This window comes from Fukomys damarensis, unplaced genomic scaffold (assembly GCF_012274545.1).
Source record: "Fukomys damarensis isolate Sample0158 unplaced genomic scaffold, DMR_v1.0_HiC HiC_scaffold_27, whole genome shotgun sequence".
NCBI classification, from domain to species: domain Eukaryota; kingdom Metazoa; phylum Chordata; class Mammalia; order Rodentia; family Bathyergidae; genus Fukomys; species Fukomys damarensis.
Window position 1 is genome coordinate 4,668,099 of NW_022900939.1, and position 7,896 is coordinate 4,675,994.

Consider the following 7,896-nt stretch of genomic DNA (forward strand, 5'->3'; position numbering starts at 1 on the left):
TTTCCTTGGCAAACCCATCAATAGACTGTATGACCTTGTAGACAACATTTCAGTTACAGAAATTACATGTTGATATATGGTGTGTTCATCAGATATTCACATTATTGGTGGCAATGTCCACAAAAAAAGTGTTAAGAGCACAAACTCATACCACAGTTGAGAAACAAGGGGTGGACTGCATGCTTCCATGCCGAGATACTACACAGCAACACATCACAACAACAAAGACACTTACTGAAAAGGTTTCCACTCAGTAGGTCTTCCACTCTCCATTTCCAGTGATCCTCAAACTTCAACACACACATGCACACACACAATCAAAGAATCATCATACAACACGGAAACAGTATGTTTCCCAAATTCATAGTTTGCTCCCAAAAATTGATTCCATCGATATTGAAGTGGAAGAAATTTCAAAGAATTTTAAGAAGTGATAGTTAAAATGATTGATGATAGCCAAGATGGTGCAAATAAGGAGAATGATTAATCAAATAATTAAATATTTAATGAGATCAAAGAAGATACAATAAAGAACTGAATGAATCAAGGAGGAAAACAGTTACAATATATGATAGACAGTATTACTGATACAGAGAATTTTGGTAAATAATATAAAAGTCTACAAAATGTTAGAAAAATGCAAAATGACTTCTGCTGTCTCTAACAGCAATCTGCTTTGCTTAGTTGAAAATTAACAGACACTGGAGGCATTGACCATAAAATGGGACATTTGACTTCATCCCTGACCTTGAACACCACCTCCCGGTGCACTAGAATAGATATCTAGAGGAATATTGAGGTAAACTCCCCAACTGCAAGGAATTGTTACATCTGGATTCAAGTTAACTGTCTTGTCACTGTAATTTATACATGGGTAACGTGAGCCAAGGAAGTGAAATGCAACAAAATGAATGAGGTCATAGTTGCAAAACCTATAAAAGAAGGAGCTGCAACCCAGTAGGAAGTTGACCACTGGCACTGCTCTTAGTGTGCTCAACCTTTTGTCGACAAAATAAACTTTCTGTTATTTTATTTCTATTCTTTTTCTCCGTATGCATTGTTTAACAAATACCTATCACAACATTACTAAAAACAGAAATTTTGGGAAAAGAACTAAGAAATCCTAGAAGTTGATCTTTAAACAGTATAGAAAAATTCTACTGAAAGTCTCAACAACAATTAAGATGAACAACAAGAAACAGTATCAGAATTAAATGACAAATGGGGATGTGCTGCAATGATGGCCCAGGAAGTGAATGAAGAAGAAGTAGTGAGGTCATTTGAGAAATCTCCAAAAATCTCAAAGAATAAAATGAAGACTCAACTAGGATGATGGAGTACACCCCAATGACATAAAAAGCTTACTAAAATTGTAGGAGAAATTTCTACTAGAAAACAGGTAAATAAACATGACCAAAAAAGGAAATCCTCATAGCACATCGTACTCAAATTGCCAAAATTTTAGACACAGATGATTATGAGCAGAGAGAAATGCTAAATAGCTTAGAATTATTAACTCAGAAGCAAAAACAAATTCTTTCAATTGAAAATATATAAACTAGAAAGGCTTAAAGAGATGTACTTCAAGCCCTGAAGAAAATAATTACAAACTTACAGTAATATACCTAGTCAAAATGCAGAAAATATAAAGACCTTCAAAAATAAGTACAAAAAAAATTTCTTGATAAAAAGTGTTCAGAATTTCTAAGGGGAAATTTCAAAACAAATATAGAGGGCAGTCACCATCACAAGACCAGTGGAAACAGTGAATCTCACTGTGAGAATAGGAAAGAAAATGCCTGATATGAAGCAAACACCAAAACAAAATTAAACAAATTAATATAAAACATTTAACAATATTTCATGAAATCACTGTAAGTCCTCAGTAAGTGACATAAAATAAAAGATTGGGTCAAAACACAACATACTAATATATGTTGCCCGAAAGAATCACATGTGGCTCAAAAAGACACTGATTGAAAGAAGGATAATTCAGTCATCTTGAAGACTAAAACCAGTCTGAGTAGCTGTGCTCAGATCCACCAAAGTAGACTTCAAAGATAAATTATTCTGCAGAGACATTGAAGGTCACTGCATATTGACAAAGGGATCAATTTACCAAGACAACCATTGTGAATACTCATGTACCCAACATTGATGAACCCAGTTTTCCAAAACACTTCTTGATATGAGAGGCCACCTAGAATTCAATGCAGCATTTGTGGTTGTTTTCAATATCCTACTCTCACTAATAGATGGTCAAATAGAAAGTAAAAGACAAAGAAAAAATCAGAGTTAGACTTTGCTATAATTAAAAAAGTCATTAAAAATACCAAAATTTTTTTCAAAAAATAGTACATAAACTGTGCAGCATCCCATGGATAGTTCTTCAAAATAGACAATATTTTCAGGCCATAAAGTGAGTGTTATTGATCTTAAAATATCATAATCTCAAGTGTCCTGAAATATCACAATATGATGAATCTATAAAACAACAGCAAAGAAACCACAGAAAAAAGACTAGCACAGGGCATGAAAATTACACTATTGAATAATCAATGGGTCAGAGAAGGTATGAAACGAGAAATAAAAAATCCCTACTTTTAATGGTAATGGAAATGCAATATATCAGAATGTAGAGGACACAATGTAAATAGTTCAGAAGAAACTTTAGATCTTTGCTGCATTAGCAAAAAGCAATCATAAATAACCTAAGTATGGAATTAAAGTTCCTAAAATAACCAGTAACAAATTTAAAGTTCAGTGGTTGGAAAGAAATATATACATATGACAGATGAAGTTGAAGATGCAGGGATGGGGCAGGGAGGAGCTCACATAAAATAATTTGGAAATGTCATATATATGTACCACGTGTTTGAGATTAAGCTAATCATTATGTACTAGAAATGCGTACCAACAATATATAAAATTGAAAATTAGGAAAAATTGAAAAAGACATTGGATGTGAAGAGAACTCAATTGTACATGGATCAACATAAATTACTTTTTATTGGGGGATACTGGGGATCAAACTTGGGTTCTTACACTTGTGAGGCATGCAGCAGAAACACTGAGCTAAATCCCCAGTCCCACATAAATTAGTTTTTGAAAACCACCATATCACCAAAAAGATTCAATGTCATTGGTTCTAAAATACCACCATTCTTTACGATTCTAGAAAAAGCAACCCTGAAAATCATACGAAACTCAAAAGACAGAAGTTCTGAAATATTCCTGAGCCAAAAGAATGATTCTGAAGGCACCTCAATACTGTATTTCAAAATTAAAATGCGATGCAATAGTGGAAAAAAAAACATCCATATTTAATACTGTCATAATGACAAATATGAACATTGGTAGAACAACAGAGAAACAACCATGTTTACCACCAATCTAATCTGATTGTTCACAAAGGGAACAAAAACTTATTCTGGAAAAATAACAGCCTCTTTAATAAAAGCCAGTGGAATCCTGGATATCCACATGAGGAAGTTATAAATGGGATCTCTGTCTCTCAACCTGCACTAAAATAAAAATGATGAGAGATTAGGTGTAAACCTGGAAACTTGGAAACTGATGGAAGTTAACTTGTAGGAAACACTAGAAGTCGTAGGCACAGACACCACTTTCTAAGTAGCATCCAGTAGCTTTAGGAAACAATATAATGAATCAACAAATGGGACTCAATCAAATAAAAAAGTTCTGCACAGCAAGGCACACAGTCAACCTACTGAAGAGGCAACCCACACACAATGGAAGCAGATCATAACTAGCTACTCTCCTGGTACAGGATAATTATGTCTTATAAAAAAATTTAACACAAGTAAGAGAAAAAATTCCAAAAAATAACAAGGTAAATTAAGTGAGCAAATATTTCTTCAAAAAAGAAGTAGAAATGTGCAATATGTCTATGAAAAAATGCTTAACAACTTTAGCAAATATGGAAATATTAATTAAAACAATGAGAATATATCTCACATCAATCAGAATGCCTAATTTGTTAGTAAAAAAACACACAATGAATGTCGGCAAGGAGAGGAAAATGTCCTCTCTCTTTTGATGGGAAGGTAATCAAGTACAATCAGAATGGATGTTTGATCTCATTAAATATTTAAGTATTTCATTAATTCAGCGAAAATTTCCACCATATTTGATATCATTAATCATTTTCAGAATCACATTTTAAAGTTCTGTGATATTTCTTCCACTGCAGTGTCAGAGGGATCAGTTTTGGGGAGGGAATTATGAATTTGGGACGCATACAGCTTCCATGTTTTCTGATGTTTCTTTGAGTGTGTGTTTGTGTGTGTGTGTGCGTGTGTTGAAGTTTGAACATCACTGGGAATGAAAGGTACAAGTACTATTGTGTGGAGATGTTTTGAGTAAGTGGCTTTCTCCTGAGGTGTTTTAGGCTGCAGTGTCTCACCAAGGAAGCACGCGATCTGCCCCTTGGTTCTCAACAGTGCGAAGAAGTTGAACTCTTAGCACTGTTTCTTAGGACATATTAACCACCAATAATGTCAATAACTGGCAAAAAACACCCCACAAGTATCAACATGTAATTTAAAACCTCTTTGTAATTGCTTCTCCGCCTTTTGGCTAAGAACAAGTGTAGTACCCCCTGGCAAAACTCACTCCCCAGGAAGAGAACAGGAGAGGAACAAAGTGGGAAAAGAGGATAATAGGTCTGCGTGCGAATACGCAGCTGTGAGAAAAGGGAGGGAGGGGTACTTCAGGGAGGATGAGAATCGAAGGAAGAAAAAAGAAAAGAACATAAATGGAAAATGAGAAAAATATAGGGAGTTTGAACCCAATTAAACTAGCAGATGTGTGTATTTGACGAATATTATACAGGTGTCTATAGACAAGGAAGGGGCTCAGTAGGTTTTCTGGCTCATCCTGACTAGAAAGTGTTAAAGTTTAACTGGAGGGAGCAATTATCAAGACAAGGGAGAGCTAAAAAAACAGCAGTGAGAAAGAGAGCAGGTGCCATAGCCAGGTTAGTGTCCTGTAACCACCTGCAGTAAAATTCCATGGAGTCGGAAGGGAGAGGGGACTACACAACTCTTATTTAGTGCAAATGTGTGTGTGTGTGTGTGTGTATGTGTGTGTGTGTGTGTGTGTGTTTGTCACTGTAGGGTCAGTATGTGACTGCCCTTGATTCTTAATCACTAACTAGACCTTGTATGTAAAGTTCCTCCTAACCAACCTATAAATTCCAGACAAGGCCCCCATAAGGACAAGCTAGCCCTCCTAGGAATGTGCATGGAACCTCAGGGTTCAGGGCCTGGGACCCCTCTGTGCCAGACCAGTCAGGTTGTGACAAGTGCTGGGTATGGAGCTGGGGAGAGAATCATTTTGATTAAAGAAAGCTGAAGACAAAGTTCGCAGGTGTTAGCCTCTGAAGCCCCCACGTACATATCGCAGGGTAGCTTTCTGTGTTCCCCTGCTTTCCTCTTTACTTGCAAATAAAGTGTTTTTGTTTTTCCTTTTAAACTTTGCTCCCTTTGTTCCTTGTGGCTTAGTATGAGATCCCAATGAACTACTCAGAAAGCAAATGCAGTGCACATCCCCAGACACAAGAGTGAGGAAACCGCATAAAACAACCCTGGTATGACACAAAATGACCAAATAAAGTAACACCCTAAAGCTATAAAGGCAATAGTTCTAATCATAGTATAATTACACACACACATGCACACACTAATTATTCCTCCCTGTGGGGACACTCCTGACTCTTCAGTGTCCTCTGTATTGAGAATGAGGGTGACAGCAGAAGAGAGCATCTGCATACTCTGTGTGCAGGTCCTGGAAAGGGCCCAAGTTCCTCGTACACTCAGGCCTTGCTCTGGGTTGCTGGGTTCTCCAGTGCCTATGAGTCCCTGGGTTCAATCAGAATGGCTCCTATGGATCAATAGATTACATCATGTTTCTGTAATAACATGATGTAAATGTTTCCCCCCATGCAATAATGAAAATAAATCAGCTTTAATTTAATTAAAATTAAAGAATTTCTTAAAATAAACTATTGTCTATAAGGCCATACATTCCATTGATCAGTGTGCCAAAAAACTGATATTATATATTTTCTAAATCAAGAAAATTCAAAGGTATAAAATATAGTTATGCTGTATAAAAATACCTGGAGAGTGGAGAGTGGAAATAGTCCATAAATATATGAAATTACTAAGACCTTTATATGATGAGAGAAGAGCCCTAACAATATATCAAAGAGTAAATATTTATTAAATTTTTAATCCTAATCATGAAAAAAACCAGGAATGTCTCCAAATATATATTTTAGAAACGACAGATAATAAGGGAAAAGAAAAAATGAGAAAATGAAAACATGGAGATGAAGGTTTGTAAATGGGGAGGGGAGGAGGGGGTGAAGGGAGGGCAGGGACAAGGGGAAAAAATGAGAAACAAGACCTGTCATATAAAGGTACAAGATCCCAATAATGAGTGTAACTGTACTGTATGCGTAAAATGCACCAATAAACTCACTGAGAGAAAAAAAAAAACAGATAATGAAGTTCAAAAAGACTCTAAATAATATTAATGAAATAAAAGGCATAAGTTGGTCACTGATTTGAAAGTGTGAGTACTATGTTACTTTTTAAAATATTTGGATAAAAATTTTGAACTTCAAAAACTAGTTAGTTTTATAATCATATGTTTGAAGTGAAGCAATCAGTGTAACAATTTTAAAGAAGTTCAAATAAAATAGCTTACTTGGGAAATGGAACTATACATTGTACATTATACAATAACTTTAACATATCAAACAGAAATTTTAAACTGACATTATAATTGTAGGGAAAATATATTGTCAAAACTAAGGAGATTTTTATCCTTTTTCTTGATCCTTATCAAAGACTGCCACGTATTGTAAATGCATTGTCATTTATTTCCTTTGTAACAGTTTTGTTTTAAAAGTATAGCACAGGAATCAAATGTGATAGTCATTAATTTATTTTGAACGAATACTATAAACCTGAAGACATCAGGACAGTGGCTTAAGTTGATTTTCATATCACAGAAGGGTTTGTTCTCCACATGGTCCACAGGAATGCATCTAAGAGCTTTTATTGCTCACTAGTTTTCAAATTGATAAATTCAGTACATTTTAGGTACAAAGTACTATACAATGAAAGAAGTAATTTTTCTTATAGGCTGAGTACATAGAAATCTTACAGGTTTTAAGTACAGAGTTTACTGGATAATAAACTATAAGGCGAATGAAGAGAGTGGAAAAGATTATACAGGAAATGACAGGAATTCTGCTAAATATACATAGACATAAACTAATAACCACTGATTTAGAGAAGCACGCAATAAACAGGCAGCAAAGTCTATGTATTTTTCTTTTGTATATAATCTCATCTTCAACATTAAGATATATCACTTTCCTATAACCAAATTCTATTTCAGTATATTAACTAATCCTAAAGTGGGAATTGCTGCCCTAATTTTTTTAGCTGTGTATAAGTTTGTAAATTAAATTGAGTAAAAGAGATTTGTAAAACACAAAGGAATACTATTCAGAAATATTAGTATTTATCATGTCAAAATATTACAAAATTCCAAGCCTTCTAGTGATAATGGCAGAAACTTATTGTGCTAAAAGTTTTATGTCCATCTTGTGATGAGACAGAATTATTATATATTGTACATGTGAGCATACAGAACAGTATTATTTAAGTGAATTAGTGTTTCTCAAAAGCTAGAGAAGCACCAGATCTAGAATATAAATGCAGTAATCTTAAATTCAAAGTAATTGCCCCAAGTTGCCTTATATTTTACTACTGAAAATCACTATAAACACAATGACATATGAAAAACAAATTCATTTTTCAAAGTAAAATTATTCTTAAATTGATTTCTACAGAAATG